We start from the raw sequence: 27,895 nt of genomic DNA, 5'->3' as shown, positions 1-27,895 counted from the left end.
AAAGTTGGGGAAGTAGGTATTTCATAGAGAATGTAAACTTTTCTTATATTGAAAAACCTTGTTAAAAGTTCTAACTCATAGGCATCAACATTTGTCAACATGTTTACCAGGTAGGCTTTTAGGATCCCTGAATTTTTTTTTATTAAAGTATATTAACTGTATACTAAAATTGTCTGTAATGGATTTGATGTATCTGTTATAGTCTGATAATAGCACCTGGGGTTTCCCAGAGGACTAGATTGGCTTACAATGAAATAGCCATAACAGTTTAATAGCCTATTGATTTCTAAATCCATAGAATTCACTTGGCACCACAGGCCTTGTTCCTGTACACAACAATCATGACAGATGCCACATACCTATACATGAAGAGGAAGCAGAATCAGTGGGTTTTGCTTTTATTTTGAAATGGGTCTGAACTTTTTTAAAATAGAGGAAGGATGGAGCTGGATTTATCAGATTCATGGTCGATGCAGTGGAGGAGTGGTGCACACAGACCCCCCCCCTAGAGTGAGTCCTTCTTGCCCCAGCTTCAGTCCTCTTGGTTGTATTCCTAGCCCTGCAATGGCTGTTGGCTGGAAGGAGCTGTGTTGCCCAAGGTATTTTTCCCTCTCCTGAAAGCAGCCTCTATGCAATGTCTGGTTGATACAAATTCTCACAGGATTTGACATGTTACTCTTTTTTGATAACTCTCAAGTACCATTCCAGCTTCAGAACTCCCAGAGGATTGGTTAAGGATTAGTCAAGAGCATCACAGTTCATATTCTCCATCTGTCCAGCCAGTCCTATTTCCCTCATTTCCTTACTAGTATCATTACATCAAGTGCTCCCAAATACCTCCTGCATGCAGTTTGCCATCCAAGAGTCTCTTTTCTGTGAACACCAACCTAAAATTACAGATGGGTCCAAGAGAGCTATGCAGGTTTATCAGAATTGTCAAAAAGGAGAGGCAACGTTACAGTTATAGAGGAAGTGGGAGACAGAGAAAAGGAAATGAGAAAGGGTAAATTTGAGTAGGTGCTAAGACAGAGAAAAAACAGACTGGATGAACTGGACCAGAGAGTCTAAGCTTGTGTTGCTGAAGTATTTTGTTATACAATGGTCTTAGCTGGGTGAGACTCTGCAAGCTAGGTCTTTAAAATATAACCAATATATTCTTAGTGCAACAGCTTGCTGAACATAAAATTGAAAGGTAGACATTTATAGGCCCTGGAGATGGGCTCACAAGAGGTTTAAGCAATAATGCCCAGGTAGGCAATGTGACCCCTGTGTAAGGTGTGATTGTCTATGAAATTCTCTTTTGTAGCAGCAAAGGCCAGACAGTGCTTCACTGTAATGTTGGGAAAACATACAAGGAATAGGCATTGGAAACAGTCTTTATTCCACAGAGAGCAGAGTTAGGGCAAATTAAGACAAGACTGAAAAGAACAAGAAAAGACATCCCACTCTTAGAATAAATGAAGTAATAGGGACCAAAAGAGAATCTGAGGATCCAAGAAGGGGTCAGGAATCCACTGCAGTGGATAATCAATGCTAGTGTCTGGTGAATTTAGCAAATGTGACTGGATCCTGAGTCAGAGAGAGCTGGACTCAAGGGATTTTATAACTCCTAACTCTCTATATTCAGGCCAACGACTTTTTAAAAAATACTCTCCACACTAATTTCTCCACTGGACATCTGAATGTGAATGATCAACCTGAAATTCATATTCAACATCTGCAAAACTAATTTTCTTCTCCAAACTTCACCCTCTAATTCCTGCTCTTGGTTAATTGCATTACCACTTTCTAGTTATCCTGCTTGTCCCTGCCAATACTAGATAGAGAGGAATATAGACACCCTTGTGGAAAAGAGTGCGGATGAACAATTTCTTAATTCTAGTGTGTAGAAGGAGGTAGGAGTAGTAGGACATGATGTGGTTATGCATAGTTTCTTGAGTATTCCAGGCTTTTTGGCTCTTGATATGGGTCCCATAGCCACCGTCCAGTGACATGAGGGTCTCCATGTCTGTCCCTCCTGAGGTCTGGACTTGATCCTTAAACCCTTGGGAATGTGGCAAGTGAAGGACTTGATCCTGCCAGACGTTCTGTGTCATCAACACTGTTTTAGTATGTTCAATGAATTAGTTACACTTTGGCATATTTGATCACAAAACCTAAGAGGAAAGTGCTAGAGGAAAAATGTGTTGGACTTCATTGAATCTCAAACTACTTACAAATCATTTGATGATCTCTTTGAACAACACTACGTTCAACTCAGTGGAATCAAAGATGATGCAAGTAGTGGATCACCGGGCAATTACTTCTTTACCTTTCATCCTGGTTGAGAGTCACCATTCATCAGTGTTTTCCAATTGATTAAGTTGAAGGGAGACTCTTTTGCCTGTCACTCTGTCAGAATGAATGTTGAACACAAGAAAAGCCAGAGTTCCCAGTGGGCTAAACTTGAGAAGTGGCTCAAGGTTATCTTTTATTTATTCATTTATTCACTAAATACACATCAGATCTTGTGTCTTTGGTGACACTAGTCTTCCTATTTTGCATCTTCTCTCCTACATCTTTATTTTCTCAAATACTCCCTGATCTTGTGTTTCTTTTTCCCCCTTTGCAATAAAAATCTATTCCCAGATTTTTTCACCCATCCTAAATTGATAATCCACTAAAATGTTACTTTTCCTTGGCAACCTTGCTATTAAATACAGATCCAAATCTAAAATTAAAAGAAAGAAGTGCATGTCAATCTTTGTATCAGGGCGAATTTAGGACACCTGGGTCTTTCTAGTCTCCCTGACATCCCATTATGTAATTGATTTACACAGTAGGCTGGCCTTGTGCCCTTATGTCCAAGGATGCAGGCAAACCAGAAGTGGATTATTATGGAATAAAGACGCTAAAAGAAACCAAAAAAGAAATCTCACTGAGTAGGAGCTGGGTAGAGTAGCATGGGCCTCGGTGTTTGACAGAGCAGATTTTGAAGCTCAGTTGTGAAACAAGCTGTGAAGTCGAGCTATGACCTTCAGTGAGCTGTAATTGGAAGCTTTAGTTATTTATTTGCACAATGAGCACATGCTTCTTAGAGTTTTTATGAAGGGATGGGACTTAACTCTATGAAAGCTACTAATAGGTGGTGCTGACACTCCATGTTGTTATGTAAATGTTTATGAGGAGGAGGAGAAAAAGAGAAAGAGAAGGAAAGAAACAAAAAGAGGAGAGTGAGGCAGACTTGCACTTGTCTGGTCACTGAAAGATTTGTATCTACATTGCCAAACCAAGATTGCTGGCTCCATGTACCTGCCTGTTCTGGCTGCTGCACTGTTTAGCATTTCTCTCCATCTCTAAAGGGCAAATTGACCTGGCTCCAGTTCTTGACCTGGCTCCAAGGTTCTGTTCTTATCCTTGCCTGAAGCTTAAAGAAAGGAACTCTTCTAGTTTAGGCATTTTCTTTTTTTCCTACCTTTTTATTTTCTCCAATTTTTGATGGAGGCTGGGCTGGGAAAAATGGAAATAAAGTTCTTGGACATAACTTGCATAACTTGTTGAACATAATCATTCTGCCATTCTCGTATTTAACCAAGTATTTACTGAAAATCAATGTTAGTGCCAGAGACTAAGGGATGAGGATTTTTTTGGTTAGCATTAACTTGTAAGCCCTGTCCTAGTGGATCTTATAATCCAGAGGAGGATCACATGATAATTCATTAAAAATTTCAAATAAAATTATAATGAAATATTACTGCATACCTAAACCACCAGAGCAACAGAAATCTCGTGCAATGCTAGTGAGAATTCAGAATAGCATAGAACAGACACTAGTATGGCAGTATGTAAAAAAGTGGATGTGTAACCGATGTGAATCTGCAATATGTATACGGGGTAAAAATGGGAGTTCATAATCTGCTTGAATCAAATGTATGAAATATGATATGTCAAGAGCTTTGTAATGTTTTGAACAACTAATAATAATAAAAAATAGATAAAAAAGAAAGAAAACAACTTAGCAGTAACCTTTAAAGTTAAGTACATAAAAACAGACATGGTGGCACATGCCTGTAGTCCCAGTGACCCAGGAGGCTGAGGCAGGAAGATAGCAAGTTCAAGGCCAGCCTCAACAACTTAGTGAAGGCCTATAAAACTTAATGAGTCCCTGTTGCAAAACAGAAAATAAAAAGGGCTGGAGATGTGGCTCAGTGGTTAAGTGTGTCTGGGTTAAATCCTCAGTACTGAAGTAGGACAGAAGAGGCCGGGCAGATGCGGAATTTTCAGGAAGCATGTTTATTGACTGCAGGGTTCAGAGGTGACTCTCCACTAAGAATTCTTCCTCTAAACAAAGATTTTGGTAATTCTTTGAAGTTTATACCCAGGGGAGCAGGGATGTGGAGGTTCACATGACAAGTCTCCTTTGTTCCATCCCCTAGACCAGACAGTTTTCACAAGTTTGTTTGTTTGTTTGCCAAGAAAACAGAGATAAAATCTTTTTATACAACAAGCCTGCAGAATCTATTTTATCACACCGTTTGTGTGCAAATCTGACATTTACAAGAAAGAGGATACTACCAACCACAATAATCTCTGCAAACATCCTGCTGATCTGACAAGAGGAGAAGCTTAATTATGGCAAGGGTCTTTTGGGTGGGGGTACCTGGTCTGCTTTAGTACCAAAAATAAAACAAATAATAATAATAATAATAATAATAATAATAAAGTTATGCACACAAGTGATATGTGACACATCAAGATGAGTGTCAGATAATGTCTTTGTCATTATCAAAGAGAAATACAAATTTAAATTTACACAAAAGCTTAAATGAAAAAAAAAACATTGTAGTGAGTTTATTCACAATTTCAAAAAGTGGAAATATCTTTCAATTAGTGAATGGGTAAAATATTCTAATGTACATTCACAGATTGAAATACTGTTGAGCAATAAAAAGAAACACATTACTGATATATGCAATGTTATGGTCTGTATATGGGACATCCCCTATAAACTCATGTAAGACAATGCAGGAGTGTTCACAGGCAGATGATTAGATTATCAGAGGTGTAACTTAATCAGAAAATTAACCCATCTGATGAATTAATAAATTGAAAGCACTAAGCTATTGAGTGGTAACTGCAGGCGTGGGGCATGGCTGGATCCCTGTAGAAATGCCCTTGGGTAGTATACTTGGTCTCTGGCTCCTCACATACTCTCTGTCTGCCCAACAGGAACAATTTAGAAGATGAAAGCTCCTGTGGTAATGTAGGAAGTGAGTTGATTAGATTATAAGAGCTGTAGCCTAATCAGTGGATTAATACTTTCGATGGATTATTTTGTGGTAGCTGTAAGCAGGTGGGGTGTGGCTAACGGAAGTGAATAACTGGAGTCTGCTTTGGGGATTATATATTTTGTACCTGACTCCTTGTGCTCTCTCTCTGTTTCCTGGGTCCCATGTCCTGTGTTTCTTTCCTTGGCTGTACCCTTCTGCCATGATGTTGCGCCTCCCCTCAGGCTCAGAGCAAAGGAGTCAGATGACCATGAGATGAACTCTGAAACCATGAGACAAAGAAAACTTTTCCTCTTCTAAGTTGTTCTTATTGGGTATTTTGGTCACAGTGATGAAAAAGCTGACTGACTCAATGCAATGCCACAGATAGAAATCTAATTTTTTTTGTATGTGTGTGTGTGGAAACAAACAAATAAACAAACCAGAACTCAAAGGCTATATGCTATATGAATTCATTTTTGTGACATACTAGGTCAGAGGACAGACTAGCAATTTCTGGGCATTGGGAGTAGGAAAAGGTACTGGCTATGAGTGGTAATTGAAGTTATCTGGGGGATAATGGGATGTTTATAGCCAGAAAAAAGCAAATTTTATTGTGTATAAATTTTAAAAGTTGATTTAAAAGAATATATATATATATATATATATATATATGAGGATCTAATAATGAGTTACTGAATAATCCATTAACCAAGTGGATTATTAACCTCAAGAGAAGGTCTGAACATATAGATTCAATCCCTCATTTCTTAAAGATAAAATTTCTATGTAGTTCTGATAATTTCAAGAAATACTGTTAGACAAAACACAAATCTTTTTAATTATTCTAATGATCAAGTCAATATTTCATAATGACTGCTCTAAATAATATTTCTAAAAACAATAAATTGGATATATAATGCTCACCAAATATGATTTTAAAATGCATTATTTTGTTAGAGTAACAAAGTTACCAAAAAAACTAAACATGGTAAAGGATGTGGATTTTTAAGTCTTATTAACAGAAAATAAAGTTTACTGACACAAGAAAACTTAACTCAGTGATCAGTGGCCTGAATTTGATTTATTAAATAGCAACCTAAATCCAGCTCAGGCCAAGAATCTATAACCAAACAATATTAACTGGACGGGTCAAAGATGGAATTCTTTTTTATTTTTAGGCCTGAAACCCTGAAAACAAATAAAAATAAGTATGGTAATTATTCTAGAAATATGTAAAAACTAAAGTAAAGAAATACTTGGGCTGGGCCTGGTGGCATATGCCTTTAATTCCAGTCAGTCAGGAGGCTGAGGCAGGAGAATTTCAAGTTCAAAGTCAGACTCAGCAATTTATTGAGACCCTAAACAACTTAGTGAGACACTGTCTCAAAATAAAACATAAAAATAGCTGAGATATGGCTCCATGGTTAAGCTCCCCTGGATTCAATCCCTGGTACCCCATCCACTGCAAAAAAAAAAAAAAAAAAAAAATGAAGCAAAAAGTTAGACCCATGATATTGAAATTTAAAATAATTACTTGGACTTGTAAATAGCATGTACTTTATTTCAAGTATTTGCAATATTCAAAATAATCAATTATGCTATATATAAAATATCAATTAAGATCAAGGGATGTGTTCAATAAATTCATAATCATTGTATAAATGTCAAAGAAAGATGATTTTCAAAATTGTGTTCATTAGAAAAGTGAGTTTATTAAATTAAGTATTATATACACAAAAATCCACTGCAGGTGACAGATATGGGGCAAATTGAGAGAGGTCAGTGGATTGAAAGAAAATAACATTGGGAAGGGAGACTCTTGGCACTCAGGATTAAAGAAAAAACTTATTTTCTTGAGGAGTGGAGAAAATCAGGACAAAGGATCACAGTTCTTTGAAGATCTTTGATATTCAAAGATCTCTGAAGTATTGCAAAACACAAGGAGTGACCCTGTAATTTTGCCCAAGACCCTAGTGGTAGCAAAAAATTTGGGGTGGTGGAATATAATTTATGTGTTTCTTTAGCTCTTTTGTTCTATTGGGATATTTTTGTATATATAGTTTTTTTTTTTTACAGTGGATTCTGATGTGTTCTGGAAATACATAAATGGGCTGCTTGTGAAGCACTATCAGGAGGGCCCAGGTAAGTCATAGTCAGTGGAGTTGTATTCGTGTAATTGTCATCTGAATGCTTCAACTCAGGCTGGCTGCCCAATAGGATTTTTTTTTAATAACTTAAAAGTTTACCATTCTCTCTACTTGTAGAGGTAGTACAACTGCACAGGGTATAGTTTGCTGTTGTCTGATGGAGTCGATGAATGGAAAGGTAGAGTGAGGGAGAAAGAAAGAGCTTTATCAGCAGCAAGCTGGCATGTTGTAAGGTAGCTGGCTCTGACCTCAAATGACCATCTTACCCCTTGCTTTAAGGAAGACTCTTTTATATGATTTTTCAAGGGAAAGTATATGGGTTCCAGATAGGTGGGTGCTTTAGTTCTTCAGAGTTTTGTAAAGCAGACTCTTCTGAGGTGTGGGCTACATGCATCTTATCTCCTGCACATTGGTGGGCATGAGTTGCAGTCCTGTGGATCTAAAGAAGGTGTTAATGATCTGTGCTGATTGGAATGGACTATGTCTAGCTTTTCTTGTGGTCAGCGTTGTTTACAAGCACCCTTCTGGGTGTGACCTCCTCCTATCACTTGGGACTCATGAATGTCAGGGAAGGTTTGGTTGTGTGCATTTCCAACAAACTTTAATGTGAAGTTTATCTATAAGAGATGGTCTACCACTAAGCAATTCAGTGAGGCCCTATCTCTAAATAAAATACAAAATAGGGGATGTGGCTCAGTGATTGAGTGCCCTGGAGTTCAATCCCTGGTACATCCCCTGCCCCCATCCACCCCCGGGGGGGGGAGAGATAGTCTGCAATGGGCAGCTAATTCTTAAGAGATAGAGAAGGTGGGAACAAAGAAAAATTTCTGAGAATTGGGTCTTAATTGGGGGAAGCTTATATGCTCTTTCAAGTAGCTCTTTGCTATTCAACATTAGGACAGAAAGCATTGGTTGACAGACTCATAGGAGATTTACTTCTTTTAACGCCATTATCCACACCATGGAAGTCAGACAATGTGACAGGCTAAATACACACAAAGACATAACAAAGTATAAACTAAAAAATTAAAATAATATTCCAAACCTCTTTTCATTAGTTTTATTCCCTCTCACACAAACACAACAGAATAAGTACTTATAAAAACATATCTGTAGAAGAAAAAAGAAGGAACAAAAGAGGAAAGGTAACTGACTGAGGAATGGAGGAAAACTCATTAGGAGGACTTTTTTTTTTTCCTCATTGTAATGTTTTAGGATTTGAATTCACTCTACCTTGGAAATAGTAGGAAGTCATTTTACTGAACCAAGAGCCTTGAAGACAAAACCAAAGACCATTGAAAATCCTTCCTAGACAAATGTAGGGAGATCTAATCAAGTAACTTTTGACATTTACCTGTCTGATTTCAGAACTGTTATGGACTAAAGACTCCTGTGTGTCTTATATTTTCTCCCTCTTTGAATAGGAATGTCTATGGAGTTTATCTTTATTCCTGTCCTGGTTTTATAAGACAGCTGTCGGGGAAGGCAGATAATCCATTTCTTTAGTTTAAAATTTGTATTTGAGGGAAAATGTACTTGAAGGGTTGAACTTAAGAAATCAGATCTGCTAAGCCTCATTGTCTCCCGTGTATGATTTAGATGAAGAAATTATGGACTTTGACCGGATGTTATAATGAGATAGAACTGTGGGGGACTTGAAAGTAGGTATGCTTTGCATATGAGAAGGATATGAATCATTAAGGGCCAGTGGGTAGACAATGGTAGCCAGCCTCAGGAATGCCCCCAATAATCCCTATACTTACTCTTGTGTAGTCCTTTCCCACGTTTTACCAACACTGATCTGTGTGACTAATTGAATATGACAGAGTGATGGAATGTCACTTCTGAGATTGGGTTATAAAAGACTGTGACTTTGTCTTGGTCTCTAACTCTCGGATCTTTCTATCAGACATATTGTTTGCCATGTCCTTGGGACATTCAGGTAGCCTTAGGTTTCTTACCTAAGGTCCTGGCCAATAGAAAAGAACTGACCTTTGCTGAGAATCATGAACATAAGTTTGGGACTGAATCCCTTTTTCTCTTTATAATCCAACCACCCTAGCTTTGTATTAGTTCCTAAAACTCAAATGGTCTTTACTGACTCAAATAATTTACATATTCTGTTTTCTCTGTTTGCAATATTCTTTCTCCCACTCAGGAAATGGCTGTTGAATGGCCATGGAAAGAATAGATTTCAGATGTAAAATATTCCAAGAGACTTACATAATTTTCAAGTAATATAAGTATATGTATTTGCTTTTTTTGTGTTTTTTAATGTTTTTTTCATTGTTACTTTGGTTATTATTTTAAAATTTTCAATTTGCACACAATTATTCTACATATTTATGGTGCTCAGTGTGATAATTTGGATGGAGTTATACACTGCATAATGACCCAATTGAGGTAATTAGCATTTCCATATCCTTAAAAATTTATTATTTCTTAGCTTTGGCAGACTTCAAACTTCTGTCTTCTAATTCTTTATGAAATACACAACTAATTATTATCAACTATAATCACCCACTGTGCTGTACAATATTATATTATTCTTTCTATTGGACTGTATTTTGGTATCCACTCTCCAAGCTCCTGCTATCCTCTATAACCTCTCCTTTTTTATGTCTCTGGTAATGTTTGTTTGCTCTTTTCTTCTGCAAGATTAAGTTTTTAAGTTTCCATATATGAACAGGGGCCCAAAGTCTGGATTATTTCGTGTCTGGATTATTTAACTTATAATAATGTCTTCCAGTTACATTCAATTTATTGCAAAAGGTAAGATTTCATTCTTTTTATGGCTGAATAATAGTCCATTGTCTATGTATAACACATTTTCCTTATTCATATTTCTGTTGTTTGATTCTGTATCTTGGCTAGGGTGAATAGTGCTACAATAAACATGGGAGTGCAAGTATCTATCTTTGATAAACTTTTATATACCCAGTAGTGAGTTATATAAAACTGGATTCTGTAATACATCTACTTTTAACTTTAGCAAACTTATATACTTTTTTCCATAATTGTTATGCTAATTCACATTTTTACCAAGAAGGGGTAATAGTTCCTCAATTCTTCTCACCCTCACCAGCATTTTTGGTTTTTAACCTCTTTGCTAATAGCTTTCTAAATGGGATGAGATAATAGCTCATTGTGGCTTTGATTTGCATTTTACTGATGATTAGTGATGAAGAGTTTTTCATATATTTTGTGACCATTTATATATTTTCTTTGGAGAGTTTTCCATTCATATCACTTGCCCATTTTGAAAAAACATGTTTAGCAAGTGTGCATATGTAATATATATTATGATTTTTATAATTTCTTTGGACTCAATCCCTTAATCACTATGTAGTGACCATCTTTGTCTCTTTTTACAGTTTTTGATCTAAAATCTATTTCATCTGATATAAATCTAGATATTCTTCCTGACTTTTGGATTCCAATGTATGGCATATTATTTTTCATCCATTCACTTTCAGTCTGTGTGTTTTACTGGTGAAGTAAGTTTCTAGTAAGCAGAATATTATTGGCTTGGATCTTGTTTTTTTTCATTCACAAAGTTTATAGTTTGGGGAAAACTTAATACATTATTAGCGATAGGTAGACTTCTGCTATTTTAATTTTTAAAAAATTTTTCATGTATATCTTTTGTTTCACCTCCCCTCTCTCATTGTTTATCTCTGTGGTTTGGTGGTTTTTCTATATTAATAAGGTTTGGTTCTTTTCTCTTTTATGTATCTGCTCTATTAGTGTGTTTTATACTTTTATGATGGTAGTTATATTCTGTTTGCCTCCATGTAGGACTCCCTTAGGCATTTCTTTTAAGTCCATTATGGTAGTGATGAATTCCTTGGGTTTTATACCCTTCATGTTTGAGGAATATCTTTGCTGAGTATAACATTCTTGGTTAACACTTTTCTTCTGGCCTGTCTCTCTCTCTCTCTCTCTCTCTCTCTCTCTCTCTCTCTCTCTCTTTCCTTTGAGAATGTTATCTCTTCCTCTCTTGGTCTGTAAAGTTTCTTCTGAGAAATCTTAGTATATGGGGTTATATATGACCATTTTTAATCTTGATATTTTCAAATTCATTCTTTGACTTCAGAGAGTTTGATTATAGTACAGCTCAGAGAACATTTTCTGGTTAGCTCTGAATTGGGAGCTGAACTTTGAACTTTCTGGATCTGAATGTCCCATCTCTTTACCAAGATATGGAAATTGTTCAGCTATTACTTCATTAAGTATGTTTTCTATGATTTCTTTCCTTCTATAACTCCCATAATGCAAATAATTGTTTGCTTGATGATGTATCTTGATTAGATAGACTTTCTTCATTCTTTTTCTTCTATTGTTGGACTGCATTATTTCAAAAGATCCTGTATTCATGTTCAGAAACTCTTTATTGTTTTGCTTGATCTACTTTGTTATTGAACCTCTTAGTTGTATTTTTTATTTCATATATTCAGTTCTTCAACTCTGAAGTTTTTTGTTTGATTCTTTTTATGATCTCTCTCTTCTGATTTCTCATTCAAATCATGAGTTGTTTTCCAAAATTCACGGATTCACTGTGTTCTCTTTTATAAATCATTTGAGTTTCCTTAGAAGCATTCTTTTGAATTATTTTTAGTATTTCACCAATTTCCTTTTGCTTGTGGTTTGTTGCTAGTTTATTCTTTTATTCATTTGTAGCTGTCATGTTGCCTGTTTTTTTTATGATTCTTGTGTCCCTATGTTTATATATTTGCACAGTTGTTCAACAGTTATCTCTCTCAATTTTATAAGATGGCTTTTGGTATTAACAGTCTTTCTCCTGAAGATACTTTAGAATGCTGGTTGGATAGGCTTGGTTTGCTTTGGTTCCAGGTAGGCCCAGTAGTATAGTCATCATATAGTGTTGTTAGCTATAAATAATGTTGGTAATGCTTGCAGGAGTGGGATCACCGGCAGGACTCCAGGTAGTACATGTAGCTGTGGGTATGTAGCAACTGTCAGTTCCTATGGGTCCTGTAGGAGTGGGGCTGTACCAGTGAGCCTAGGAGCAGTGTGCATGACAACAGAGGCAGGGCACCCATAGTTCTATGTACTATTAGTTTGGTTGGGGGAGACACAGGTGGATTGGGATCCCACTCTGGCGAAACACACAGATGCATACATTCTAGTAGCTCCCCAATTTGGGCTTGGGATCTGCAAGGAATGCAAGATTCCCCAGCAAAAGCTCAGTGTGTGTGGTGACAGAGAGGGCTCTTGGGGCCCCTATTTACCTTTCCTTGTTGTGGGAATACTTTTCCAAGTTTCAGACTAATCTTGACTGAGCAATGGACTGGTTGATGGTATTATAGCTGAGTCGCAACTGTTTATCCTTTGTTCTGGTTCTTCTTTGTGGGAGTGAACCAGAGCAAAACCTCTAGTGAGCCAGAAATCTTTATTTGCATTTGTTGATTTTGCTGCTATATGTAGGAAATTTTAATTGTGACTGTTGTCTCCTTCTAAAACTTGGTTATGATTACAATGGATTGAAAACACCCCCTTTGGATCCATTGGGCAAATGTCCAGTTGTATCTTCACTATAAAGTGGAGACAAGGTAGGCTTTTAGCAGTGTTTAGAATTTACCCACTTAGCACAAGCATAAGCTGGAGATCAAAATGATGAAGCTTAGTTTTAATACTATGGAATTCATATTAAACACATCTGATAAATACAAAGAGTGGCATCTCCAGAAAAGTTAAAATCTTTAAAATGCCCTTCCTGAGGACTCTGTGTCCCATCTTGTATTCTTCTTCAGGGAATACCATTGGTTTTTGACAATGCTTCTCTGTAATAATGCTCAGTGCAACAATAAATTTCTTCAAGTGTGTGACTAAAAGCTGCCTGAAAGGCTTTATAGTCATTCAGCCCATCATTCTTCATAAACTTCCGCATTGCAATTCCATTTGTTTCTTCGTTATTTTGTACAGTTTCCCTTTAGTGGATGTCTGTCGATTCCTTCACATCTGGATCCAATTAGAGATCACTCTTTATGTGAATCTAATTATCTGTCTCTACATGTGCTCAGCAGAGACACAATTATTAATAAGAGTTTGAATGTGGCTTTCCATTTTAAAATTGCTTTTTCCTTTTATTAGGCATCCTCAATAACTTGAATTCCAGCCCTAATCCTGACTCTGGCTTTTAGAAAGACATTCAGAAAACTGGGGCACCAGAAAGTTGAGTAAATTTGTTCTTATAAGTGGGGCAAATCAGGGACAATCAAACAGGCTGACATCTATGTGGCAAAATTTCAGAGAATCAAAGAAGGTCCTTTGTTCAAAACGTTCTTTGCCTTCATGGTTAGCTGTTCTGCTACCACCTCACCTCCACTATCAAATGGGGTAGTCAGTTTGGGTTTATATGTTGGTGTAGGTTTTTGCTAATTTTTAAAATTTCCTTCTCTCTATTTATCCACTTTTGTTAACAAAGTCCTAACTTCCTTTCAGAGAATCACCTCTTTTCCTACTGTCATTCCATGTGCATAAGTGGGAGTTCCATATCCACAACCAGAGGTAAGAGCTTAACACTTCACTCTTCTTTACTATAGGGATTGGTTTAGGTAGGGGACAGATCTCAACCTGTTCTAATAAGGAAAAGTCTTGAGACTTGGGTAACTGATACCACTGAACAACATTGACTTTTTTTTTTTTTTTTTTTTTACTAGAATTGAACTTGGATCAAGAAGTGCTAAATTGCTACAGTCACTTCTTCTCAACTACAAGATAAGTGATGTCAGAGAACACAAACAAATCAAAGAGAACAAGGGTGAAAGAAAACACGATAGAAAACAAGGACTTTTGGGTTAAATTAAAATAAAGTTTAAATTTAATAAATTTAAAATATATACTTAAGAGAGTTTAGTTTGGGTTACTATTGGTTACAACTGAAGGACTCTTAACTGACACAATTATTATTTACATTCTAATTTTCCTTGGTTTTGTTTTTTGAAAGTGAAATATTTGATACCTGAGAATTAAAGATAAAAACATGAAAGCAATGGTTGTATGAACCAGAAATAAACCCAATGAAGAAAAAAGAGCCTGGAAATGTTCAAGTTCCAGATTTTAGAATTCAAAGTCTAGGCTGTTGATTTTATGCTGTGACCTATTAAATTTTGCCTCTGTAATCAGAATTTTAACAAATGCAACTATATAGAAATGCAGCAAAGACTACCATGTCTCCACTTAATAGATAAACTAATATTGTATGTTTTAAATTATGTGCTAAATTGTGTTCTATGGAGTCCTAACCACTGAATTGTGCTCTGTCTCACCCCCAGTAGAAGCACTAATTCACAATATATCACAATGTCACTATACTTGGAGAAAGGATCTTTTTTTAAAAAAAATTTTTAGTTGTTGATAGAACTTTATTTTATTTATTCATTTACTTATTTATATACGGTTCTGAGAATTGAATCCAGTGCCTCACACATGCCAGGCAAGTATGCTGTTGCTGAGCCCCAGCCCCAGCCCCAGAGAAAGGGTCTTTAAAGAGGTAATTAAATAAGGCAAGTAGGGGCCATGGGGTTAGAAATAATGGTGGAATGTGATGGACATTATTTTAAAGTACATGTATAAAGACACGAATTGGTGTGAATGTACTTTGTATACAACCAGAGATATGAAAAATTGTGCTCTATATGTGTAGTAAGAATGGTAATGCATTCTGTCATACATAAATAAAAATATTTATGCGAAAAAAATGAAAATAGAAGTTAGCCGTCAAAAAAAAAAGAAGTAATTAAGTTAAAGTAAGGTCATTCAGGTGGGCTCCAAATCAATCTGCCTGGTATTTTTATGAGAGGATTAGAACACCCAGAGAGAGACACTAGAAATGTATGAACACTAGGGATATATGAGGAAAGAGTGAGGAGATAGATATCCGCAAGCCTAGGAGACAAGCCTCAGAAGAAACCAAATCTTCATACATGTTGACCATGAATGCCTGGCCTCCATAAGGATGAGAAAATAACTTCATCTGTGGTGTTGTGCTATGGCACACCTAATGAACTAATATAGTATGCATCTGAATGTTCTTGTTTACCTTAGGGATGGGATTTAACTTCAAGAGTAAACACAACTTTTGAATTGTCACTTACTTTAAAACGTGCACATCTTATGAGAAAGAATATGGAATACTTGTGGGAGAATGAGAATATCCACATATAAGGAAAAATTTTGAACTGCATGAAGTTCACAGTCAGCTTGAGTACTTAAGCTATCTGTACTTGAAAAAAAATAGAAATGAATCAAGAAATGCTAAATGAATAGCATAGACATAGTTGTTCTGGGGATGCCTAGGAAATGGGAGGAATAGTTGGACAAATTTTGCCTAGTGAGTTGTGTCTCAAAAATCAGAAGAGATTTCAGTGAAGAGAAGACCTCTGGACAAGGAAAATGTCAGAAATCAAGCAACAAAAGGTATGTGGGGGAATAAGACTGAATTAGGTTGGCTATCAAAGAAGATTCCTATGGGAATAGTAGAAAAGTAAGTGTGGGAAGACAGTGTGGAAGCACATTATGGAAAGTTTAATGGTCAGACACATTAATTTGGAGTTTTTTAGTGAAGGCAAAAAATGGGAAGCCATTGATGGTTTTTCAGCAGGGAAGTGATGTGATAAAAGCCTGTTTTGAGAAGACTTCTCTTTTGGCCTCCCTGTGGAGTGTGTCAGAGGATTCAAGGTGAGAGAGAGAAGTTCAGCCAGAGAGGGTGTGTCCTGGTCTACTGAGGAGGAAAGGAAGAGACTAGGGTCTGCTCTAGCTTCATGAGGATGAAAGTTTCCCTTAACTCTCACCTGGAAATATGTACCCAAGTGCAACTTTATTCAATTTGATTTGCCTTAGGCTATGTGAAGAGCCCATTGTTAACCCTTCCAGAACATAATCTAGATTCTCTTTTAAATGCTAAGTGGGTCCTTTTTCAGCTGCCTCCTACATGGGACTTGGCAAATCCTAATAATAATATACTTTCTTGAAATAAGATCTTTATATTCTTCTGTTACTAATTCCCTCTGGTGCCTTTGCATAAAATGCATGAAATCTCCTCATTATTGCTTAAATGCCCTTGCCGATATAAAACTATTTATTTCATTGTGGGAATTTTCCTTCAAACACCTGTTCCTTTTTATTATTATTATTAATATGAAAATTCTCTTAGTTGAACTTTCTCTCTCTCTCTCTCTCTCCCCCTCCCTCGCTTGCTTGCTCTCCCTCTTGCTCTTGCTCTCTCACCTTCTTTCCCTTTCTCCCTCCTTTTTTTTTCTTCCCTCCTCCCTTTTTTGGTAACAAATATGCAGCCCACTGAATCAGTTTTCTCATAGAGTCCACTGAGGAATGTACCGATCTGCTTTCTCTTTCCAGATGTGGTTTAATTGTTTAACATAAAGACATATGCTGAGATTTAGGAAGAACTCCCTCCAGAACTCAGTATTATCATTATGTGCCAATTTAAAACCATCAATGATCAACCAGAGATCTTTTCTGCCCTTCAATTAAAACATACTGGATGGGCAGGATATGGTAAACCAGATGCAATAATTAAGAGAATAGTTTAACTGTTCATATTGCACATTGCTGTTTGCTACAGCATGACCATTAAACAAAAAGTAAAGCCAAGAAGGGTTGTATAGCCTCATAAAAATTCCATTTGGCTTGGAAATACAGTACCATTTTACATTAATGTTAAACACTCCAAGAGATAATTACACAGCCATGAGTCAACTGTGTCAAATAATTAAATACAGGAAATGGATGGATGAAAAAAAAAGTCCCTCTCCTTGACTTCGACCCTTTCCAAATAAATTAAAGGAAAAAAAAATTCACCACCTGCATAAGAGAATTCTCTTTGGAATCCTGATCCTTTGGGAACTGCAGGTGGCAATAGGGAAAAGATGTTAGTATTCACATTCTACACACACGGGAAACCATTTCTCCTGGCAGCTCCAAGATTTTGCAACAAGACCATTTATCTAGGAAGAGTAATGGTTTGGAAAATACTTTAAGAGATATCAAAGGGTTGCATAGCATTTATTCAGTTATGTGGTAAGATAAATTATTACTTCCTAGTAAAGTGATTATGGTAAGGTATCCCATGAGAGTCTAATGGAAATCTTTCTGATTCATTCTCCAATTATTTCTATGGATGACATTCATACTGTCAAATATTCAACTTTTGAACATTTTCTCAAAAATATCCATTATTTCACTTTGAAGATATTCTTCCCTCCCTCTTTTTCACTTCAGTCTTTTCCTCCTCTGCAAAAGACATCTTTCTGCTATCAAGTTTGTTAAGGACAGACGACTCTGTTTTGGAGTGGACATATGGAAATTGAAACATATATGTGATATATTTTTCTATGAAGGACAGAGGTATCACTTCTCTTTGATGGCAGGCAGTTAAGCCTATTAGAATCCCTTTTCTTTATTTCCTTCTTTCTTTTTTTTTAAGGACCCTGAAATGAGAGTAGCTCAGAATTCCCTTGTCTCCAATTAAGTTGTTGAGGGAGAAGCTAACCAGGGTTCTCCTAAGAGCTAGATGTTCAGGGCAAAAACTAGCTGTTAACTTAATGAACCAATCAAAGGAATTTATAAAAAGGTGGCAGGCATAAGGGAACCAGAAAAGCAACTGAAAAGGGAATTAATCAGTTATATGAAAATCAAGAAAGTGAATTAAATAAAATCTACTGAACTTCTAAGAAGTGATAATTTCATTTGAATTAAATCTGACCTTAGTTTTTGAGGATTTTATAATAAAGAATTATGTACTCAGCTCCTGTTGGCTTTATACCAGGGAGTTAAGTCCCAAACCTTAGGGGTTAGAAAAAGTCCTTTTCACCTCAATTATGTGATTCATACCTTGATATTTGTACTGTCTATAGACTTTCACTGTTGTCTTTTATGAAAGGAACATTTTAATCTAGATTAGCAACTCAACCATATTAATGAGCTACTTGGAGGAGAGCCCAGAAAAAGGCAGGGTAAAGAGACACTGTTATCAGCAACTTTTCAAGTTTGGCAGATAGGTAGCATGAGCTAGTGATGAACTACATACAACATAAGATCACATTTTTATACTATAAATCCACAGAAGCCAACTGGATTGTATTCAGAGAGTGAAGATTTTCCTAATGCATTGTGATTGTTTCTGGCAGAGATTATAAACATACAGCATGATCCCATCGTGGCTCAGGTCAGTTGCTATTAAGTGTCATGAAAAAGGTCATCTTGTTGGAGAAAAAAAAAAGTAAAAAAGGATTGTGGTTTCCTTCTTTAGTTCAGTTTATTATTCTTTGTGGTAGGCGTGCAGCTGCCCACTTGCTCTTCCCTGGTAATTCTGCTAGCTCAGATGGCAGGAATAGGGCAACACCTCAGCCTTCTGTCTCCAGGGATAGCATGTGAGCCGAGTCAGGCTAATCAGAATCCTCCCCAGAACTTCTCCAAGCTCTTTAAAAAATGCTCACTACTTCTCAGTGAAATTTAGTTGTAAGAATGCTGGAGGCCACTCTTGTGGGCATCTGGCTGCCACATGAAGATATCCAGGTAGGGAAAGAGTCTAGTGGAGTGAAGCAAGCAGAAAAGGGCATCACCCTTTTTTTTCTCGGAATCAAATTTGAATGTAACTCCATCTTTTCAAGTTTTGAGGTGTTTGAGCCAGTGGTCCCACCCTCACCCACTTTGTTGTGTGTGTGATATGCTTCCTAAAGGATCCTATACAATCTTAAAGCAAGGGAAATTAATAATTATGTTTGAGACAAAGTTATCTGTTTCTAATTTTCAAAGATAAAATTGACTTCAGCATTTTCCAAGGTTCTCAGTGTATACTAAATGCTGAGGGGTAGACAGATTCAGACCCTTAGACCATTCCAGAATTTGTTTCTCCTACAGTTTCCCGGGCACCTTCCCAAAAATTTTAGTGAAGTATACCTGGAGTAGGGCCAGCTCAGGAATTTACATGTCTAATGAGCTCTCAAGGTTTAGACAATGGTACTAATAACCGATGGGATGAGAAAGATTAATCTCACAATATTATTGTATTTATGGTAAATAAGAGACAGTGTGAACAATTCAAAACCCCTTTAAATTGTAGACATGGTGGTGGTGATTAATGATAGGGTAGAGGATTTTCCTGAATCACCAGGGTACTATTTCATTTGAATCATAGTATACAGAGTTCGAAAGGAATTTAGGATTCATTACTCTTATCTTCTACATGATGCATCAATTTATCCCATTTCTCTATTAAGATAGCATCTAGTTTCCACTTGCACATTTGTATCCATGTTTACTATCTCCAAAAACATCTTATTCCATATTTGGAAGATTTTTGTTAGCTAGAAAGTTTCCCCTTACACTGAATAGATATTGTATTGCTGCTTAGATCTACAGAATAAGTCAACTCTCTCCTTTATATGATAAGTCTTTAAGTATCTGAAGACATTTAGCAGGGCTGAGAGGTTTCCTTCCTTTTGGGTACCTCATTAGCTCTTTGAGCTGTCCCATTTCCACTTCCAAAAATGGTTGCATCCTGGTGGTTGAAAGTGTTTCAATTTATTAATGAGTCTCACAGTAAATGCCTAGAAAGAAAGAAATACTACTCTTGAGGTGCAAGCTGAAAAACACAGAAAAAAAATAATAATATCTTCCCTGGTTTTGTACATTAGGCTTCCATTTATGCAATTTAAGATGGCTTATTAGCTTCTTTTTGGCAACCTCATGACAGTTAATTTGTTTTGGGTTCATGCTTTACTACAACTAATTGCTGAACCACTGTTGGATCCTTCACTCTGGTCAGCCCTTTAAGAAGTTTTTGATACAATTAGCCTTACTAGGCTTGTCAATGATTACCTAATTATCACAATGTAATATATGACTAGAAACAGTCTAACTTATTTTAAGTCATTGGTCATGGAAAGAGTGACCATATAATTTATTATGCAAACTGACTCTTTTGAGAGTAAAAGAGGACACTATTAATAATTACTTCAGTGTAAATTGGAACTAACCCAGCCAAACTGGGTCAGTTAGGGAGCTATGGAAGGATTAGGACTGATGTTTAAGAATTTGTTAATTAACTAGATTTAACCATCTCACAGCAGATATACACTTCAAAACATGTTATATAACATAAATAGATATAAATATATCTGTCAATTAAAAACAATAAATAGAACTGCTGTTTATGCATCCTTCAATCTAAAGGAGAATAAAATTTGCATTTATCACTTTGAAACATTTTGTTAATTACTGAGTTTAAAAGAGTAATAGTCTCACTGTATTTACTTGACTGCTCATTAATTTTAGAAGAACTATTTTAGCTCTTCCCCCCCCCCCAATTCTGCCCCTTTTTTTGTGGGTAAACTTAAAGCTAACAGATGCTTTCTTTGACCTGCCTTTTCTTTGGAGAGAAATGAACTCCAAGTCAGCATCTCCAGTTTCTAGCAAGCTTTCCAGACACTGCTCCCCCTGCCACACACATGCCCGTTCCCCCAGTTATCTCATGGGGTATTATTTCCTCTTTTGTAGAATAGCCTGGCCAGTTGAGGTCTCTGGGCAAGCATTTAATTAGCAACCATCAGCTGAACACTGTTTGCCTGGCTCCACCCATGGTGTCCAAGCTAAAGATCTGAAGAATTCCAAATCCTTCTAGAATTCCCTTTGGGTATAACAAGGAAGAGCCTGCAGGCAGAAAGCCAGCTTGTCCTCACCTCAACTCAATGCTCACCATCCATTTGGGAATAGGCGATTTTAAAACAAAATAAACAAAAATCACAATCCAACACTTCTTCCAAATAAATTTTGAAAAGTATCAGATTTTAAAAAAAATAGTTGTGCTTTTCTTGTTTTTATTTTTTAACCTTTCCTGGATGCTGCATGTGGGCCATTTCCTGCCTTATAGTCAGAGCCAGACTCCAGGCTTGCATGAAATTTCAGAGATTAAAAAGAGACATGCTCTTAGGTGGACTTGAGGGTTAGGGGAAAGGGTGGCTTTGAAGTTTGCGATTCCTGTCTTCCTGATTCTGTTTGGGATTTTTGCAGCCATGTCTTACTAATTGTGAATATCTTTTGAACACTTATTTTTAAGAAGTAAACTAGATTTGTGGGTAATTTTCAAATTAAATTTATAAAAATGTTACATAAAAGTGTAATTTATTCCACACTGTGGAAAGAAATATCCTGTTTCTGTTTCTCTTCCTTGGCCCTCCCAGGACATCAAGGAAGATGCAGGATCTTCAAAATTTCCTCCAATTCTATTTTTGAGGCTATGGAGACACATACCACACAGAAGACTTAAATTTGAACAGTAATGCTTTTATTTTAAAAGCCATAGACTTCCTATAGAAGAATCTGAATAACGGGCAGATGAATTCAAATTATTTACTTGTTGTTTTATTTTAAGTGCACCAAATGCTTAAGGGCTCCTAAGCTCAAAGAACAAATGCTACAGGAAAACTCAAGCCAAAAGCCTGTCCATGCTGTGTGAAGCCAGGCCCAAATGATTTAATGTTATTTATATTTCCACCAAAATGAAATAAATGCACTGGAACCAAATCCGGGTTTTCAGGAAGTCACACACACACACACACACAAAATGAGATGCAAAAATCATATCAACATGCTGAGCACAGTGATAATGTCTCTCTGGCTCAATAAGAGGTTACATTCTTCTGATGCGACACACTAAGCAACTCAGCAACTTTTGAAGAAGGCTTATTCTGTATCTGCTACATCATCCATGTATGCTTTCTTTGTTAAAAGCAATGCCAACTGACCCACCCTCCAACAGGAATGGTGTCATTATTTCATTAATGACAAAACTATCCCTAAGAGATATAAGAAAAACTAAATAAAATTTTCAGATTCTGAACATAAACACTCTCAGATAATCAGAAATTAGGCGACAAATGCTCCATATCTCAGCTAAGAAAATATTGTCTCAGGAGCTTATGCAGAGGCTCAACTTCAAAACATTAAAGACCTGGGATGAGGTCAGATATCTGAGATGCTTAGCATGACCACTCTCACCCCCACCATAAACATATGAAGGGAATATGGATAAACATAACAAATGCCTTGCTACTTTTGGAACAAATTCTCTCATGCCCTTTATGTCTCCACTAGATTTTAAGCAATCCATATATAGAAAATATGCCAGGTATAGTGGCACACTCCTGTAATCCCAGCGGCTTGGATGGCTGAGACAGGAGGATCCCGAGTTCAAAGCCAACCTCAGCAACTTAGCAACACACTAAGCAACTCAGTGAGACCCTGTCTCTAAATAAAATACAGAAAAAGGGTTGGGGATGTGGCTCAGTGGTTAAGTGCTTCTGAGTTCATCCCTGGTACAAAAAAAAAAAAAAAAAAAAAAAAGAAAGAAAGAAAGAAAGAAAGAAAGAAAAAGAAAAAAAAGAAAACAAATAAAGAAAAGAATATTTTCTCAATTAGATCACTTGAACCCAACAAGTTATGACTATGAACTTGATGAAGTTCAAGATATGGTTTAGTTTCTTGATTTGGATGCATTTTCCCTTTTCTTTGAAGAAGGCTCATTCTGTATCTGCTATGTCATCCATGTATTTAGTAATCCCAGAGGTACAATCAATTGGTTAAAAAATTCTTATCATTAGAGAATATAGGATAATTATAAGAAAAACACATTTGAGTCCCATTTGTTTATTTTTCTAATTTGTAGGGGATTCATCTGCTCATTTATTATATTGTTTCTGAAGAAAGATCATGTGATTTGTTATTATAAAAAGTACACTTTCAGGTTGGTCTCAGTATTACACTCTTTACATATCACAGGGTGAATATTTGCAAATAAAAAGAAAGGAAGAAAATTTATTGTTTAGAGCTATTTTTATTATCAGCTGGGATTCCCACCCCAGCTTATTACAAAATAAGAAAGTATTTTGTAAGCATTAAACATTAATTTTGAACATTATTTTTTTCATTCATCAAATGTTTAATTTATGTTATATCCTAGATATTGTGTTCAATGCTGTTGTTTATAAAAATGAGTAAGACAGAATTTTTGTCACAAAAAAAGCTTAGATTCTACTGAAGAAAATAGAGGTGAACCAGTACCACCATCATAATTGTTATTTATTTGCTGTCCCTAGGATTCAGGTTCTGTTCCTCACTCAAGGAAAATTGATGGGACCAAACCTTCTGTCATTGTAGGACTCAGGATGGCTGTAAATAAGGGAATGAATCAATGCACATTTTCAAATAGATAAGTATAATGAAGAAAATAAAGCAGGAAAATGTGTATATTTTGATAAATAGTCAAGAAAACCCTCTAAAAAGATGATACATTATTTGGAAATTGAATAACTTTGAAGAAAAAGATATGAAAAGATGTAGGGTCAGGGCATTAGTCAAGCAAGTGTGAAAATCTTGAAGATTGGTGAGAAGGGTATGCTTAAGGGACTCCACCTAGTCTAATGCAGATGGGAGAGAGTCATCAAAGGACAGGAAGCTAACGGATGAAAATAGGGATGCAGGAGTGGCCATACCACTTGTCATGAGAAAAAGAGAAAAAGTTAAAGGATGTGGTTGGAAAGTGGGATAATGGCACAGTCATGTGTTGCTTAATGATGAGAAAATGTTCTGAGAAATGCAGCCCAGTTGATGATGTCATTGTGAGAACATCCCAGAGTGTACTTTCACAAGCCTAGGTAGTTCAACCACTTGACATGGCTTCTTGATACAATCAAGAGACACAGTAAACATGAGACACAGGAGTCTGTGAGACGGAAGATGGTGTTCACACAGCATGATGTTTCACAGGAACCCAAGGACTGTTTTTTTATTTTTTTTAAGATTATTAGAAGAAGCATATTCTAAAACAATAATTAATAGTCTAGTCAATACATAAACCAGCAAATTGTCATTTATTATCAAGTTATATGTATCATAATTGTATGTGCTAAACTTTTAAAAGACTGGCAGCATGGTAGGATTGTTTACACCAGTTATCACAACAAACACGTGGTTAAGGCATTGTACTATGCTGCTAGGGCGGCATAGACATCACTTGGCAATGGGAATATTTCAGCTTTGTTTTAATTTTATGGGATCACCATCATTTATGTGGTCCATCATTGACCCAAATGGCATTGTGTGTCATTACAATATTTAATTTACATTTTAAACAGATTATTCTGAAGATGTTATTAGGTTGACATGGTAAAATGGCAAAAGCAGAAGCAGAAAATGAGTAAGGAGGCCACTGGACTAGTCTATACAGGATATAAGGTGGTTTGCAGGAGGACAATAAAGTAGAGTTGATAAGATATTTTTAGATTGAGATATATTTTTTAAGGTGGAGACCACAGAACCGGTTGATGAATGGAATGTTGGGTGTAACGAAAAGGAGAGGATATCATTTAGTTTTTTGGCTTAAGCATGAGAAAAAGCTGTGGTGTCATTTGATGAAGTGGGGAAAAAGGGGTGAGCAAGCTTGTAGATGATGATGCCTTTTAGATATTTAAATGGTGATGGACTAGAGGTAGTAGTGGTGAGAGTTTGGAGCTCAAGAAAAATGTCATAATTGGAGATGCAGACATTCAAAGTTATTGCACGTTGATAGCTGTTGATATCATGGGTTTAACTGTGTAATCCAAGAAAAGGTAATGGAAAAACATGAACCAAAGACTGATCCCTGTAGCAATATCATCTAAGCCACAATTAAGAAGAGGGAGTACTACAAAGTAAAATGTCCTGTGAGGTAGAGGAAAACCACGGCTATATGGTGGACTGGATGCTGAATAGAAATAGAGGAAGGATTAACTCTGAAGTGGTAAAGTGACTAAGATTTGGAGTGAGAAATGATCCCTATCCAGTTAAGATAGACATCATTGATCATGATATAAGAGAGGTTTGAGTAGATCTGGGGAGGATAAAACCCTATAGGAATAAGGGAGGTTAATAAACAAACAAATAAAAAATTGGGAGATGTGATAAAGTGAGTCCATAAAATAAAGACAACATTCTAGAAATATTGCTTAAAATGAGAGAAGCAGAGGAATACCATTCTATGTCCTTCAGGACATAGAATGAATCTAGAAATTTTTAAGTGTTGAGGTAAGTGGTTCTTAAACTTTTTGGTTTTAAAGCTCCTTTTATGCTCAGAGACATTATTGATACCTTGTTGAAAAACTGAATTTTTTTTTCTCATGTAGGTTATAGAAATGGATATTTATTCTATTGGCAGTTAAATGAAGATATATTTACCACATTTATTAATTTACTTTAAAATAAACAATAATATGTTGACATAAATAGCATATTTTTAATTTTATTGTCCAAAATAATAGTGAGCGGAGGGGGCATTACTTCATAGTTTTTCAAATCTCTTCAATGTTTGACTTAATAGGAAAAAGATGAATTCTCCTATCTGCCTCTGTATTCAATTTATGGTGATATGCTGTTTTGGTTAAGTATGAAAAAAAAATCAGGTCTCACAGAGATATGCGTCTTAATAGACTTTTCTGATAATTTGGGGTAGGTCTTGTAGCCTGTCCTTAGAGAATGACAGTAAAGAATGCAAATAACATGTTCATATCATTATGGAAATAGTTTTGGCTTTATGGACACACTGAAAGAGTCCTGGGAGTCTCCGGGGTTGCGAGACCACACTTAGAGAACTGCTGGACATATTTCATACCCAGTGACATCTGAGTTTTGTTTTGTGTGAAATATTGCTATGATAACAAACAGCGAAATGACAACAGTGGCAGAGAGCTTATGAAATGCTGAAATGCCTTTTCTTTTCTCCAAAAAGAATATTAGCTATGTTATTAAATACAGTCTTGAAAGGCAGAGCACTGAGAGGTTCGCTTTCTGGCAGGTCCCCTAAGTGTTAATCAAAGGTGCCATGAATTAGTTGGTGGCCTCTCTTTTATTTCCGATGGTAGTGCTTTCTTATGATTAGTAATAGATTTTGGAAATTGTTATTTGTCCTTTTCTTTCAGCTATGAATTATTTTGGGGTGATAGATGGATAAGTGCTAAAATACATTAATTTTAATGTGTTTCTTTATTTTTCATGTCATAAAATTAGAGATGGAAGAGCCCTCATGAGTCATGCAGTCCATCACCATGGCATAATATCATGGCTCTTTCCAGAAGGGCTTTGTCTGGCTCAGTTTTAAATGAGGAAAGCAATTATACTCCCATTAGTTCCCTTGGGAGACTATTCCATTTACTGATAGATCTCCATTTTGAAATGTTGCCCAACATCAAGCCCATGTTGGTCGAATACTATTAATCCTTGGCTGGAGAAGTCCCATGTGGGTAATCTCCAGGTAGAACTTCACCCACATCACTCCCCTGGTGAACGTTCTAGCATGTGAGCATCCTGTGGTCTCTGAACTGTGTCGTGGGATTGGTTATGGGGCACACTCTACAGCCTGATTGTAAATTCTCTCCTATTACATCATCTGATAAAGAATTTATTGTATAATTATTACAAGATTTCTAGCAAGGACATTTAGAAAAGGGGCACTGGGGATTATCACATAGAAAAAAAAATAAGTGAAAGGGTGATCTCATCTGGTATGAAAATTTTTTACACACCAGAAAGAATGAAGTGTTACTGAGTTATTCAATGTGTTATTTAAACAATAGTAACCCTAGGAAAATAACTGTCATGTGAATAAGTGAATAAGTATCTCAGGTGTTTGTAGTGAAGTAGATGAAATAATTTCATACACTTTTAGAAGCATAGACTACACATTCCTACTTCTACATCAGACCATCACATGTAGATCTCCAGGGGTATGCTTTTAGACAGGATGCATTTTTTTTGTGTGCCTTGAGGATATTCATATGGCTGATTTAAACATTATTTTCTGAAAACACATAGTTTGAATTCTCAGTTTCTTCATGCTTAGCCGATTGGGTGATGGCTCAGGAGACATTACTGCTACCCCCCTTTCCTTGCATTTAAAAATTTACTTCCATTTACTCTTATAAATCTAGATTATTCTGTTTTCACTTTGAAAACAATTTCAACAAATCTCTTGATGTAGTCCAGTAAACACTGATGTAAAATGATCTCTAAGTTATTTTTAAGAGACAGATTTACCCCTTAATGATGTAACTTCATGACTTGTTCAAGTCAAGAAGAGGAAAAAGCAACAAACCAGAAATGGAATTATGATTATTTTATTATTCCAATGTTTAGCACTTTGGCAGAATCTGGTGGTTTTATTAAAATAAAAGACTCCCCCCCCCCAGCTGCTTTTTTTCCTCTTGATGACGACTTTAGTTATTTTCTTTCCTTTCCTTTTCTTTTCTCTAAAGGATACTGTGTGCATGATTCAATGAAGCAATAATGAAAAACAAGAGTTTATAAGTTCCTTCCCCTCTCTCTCTCTCTCTCTCTCTCTCTCTCTCTCTCTTCTTTCTCTCTCAGACAAAATGGAGCAAACCCAGTGTTCCACATGATATTTTGGAAAGAATTTTGGAAAGAATT

This window comes from Urocitellus parryii, chromosome 11 (genome assembly GCF_045843805.1).
Source record: "Urocitellus parryii isolate mUroPar1 chromosome 11, mUroPar1.hap1, whole genome shotgun sequence".
NCBI classification, from domain to species: Eukaryota; Metazoa; Chordata; class Mammalia; order Rodentia; family Sciuridae; genus Urocitellus; species Urocitellus parryii.
The sequence above is the reverse complement of the archived record's forward strand: the minus strand, read 5'-3'. Positions refer to the sequence as shown.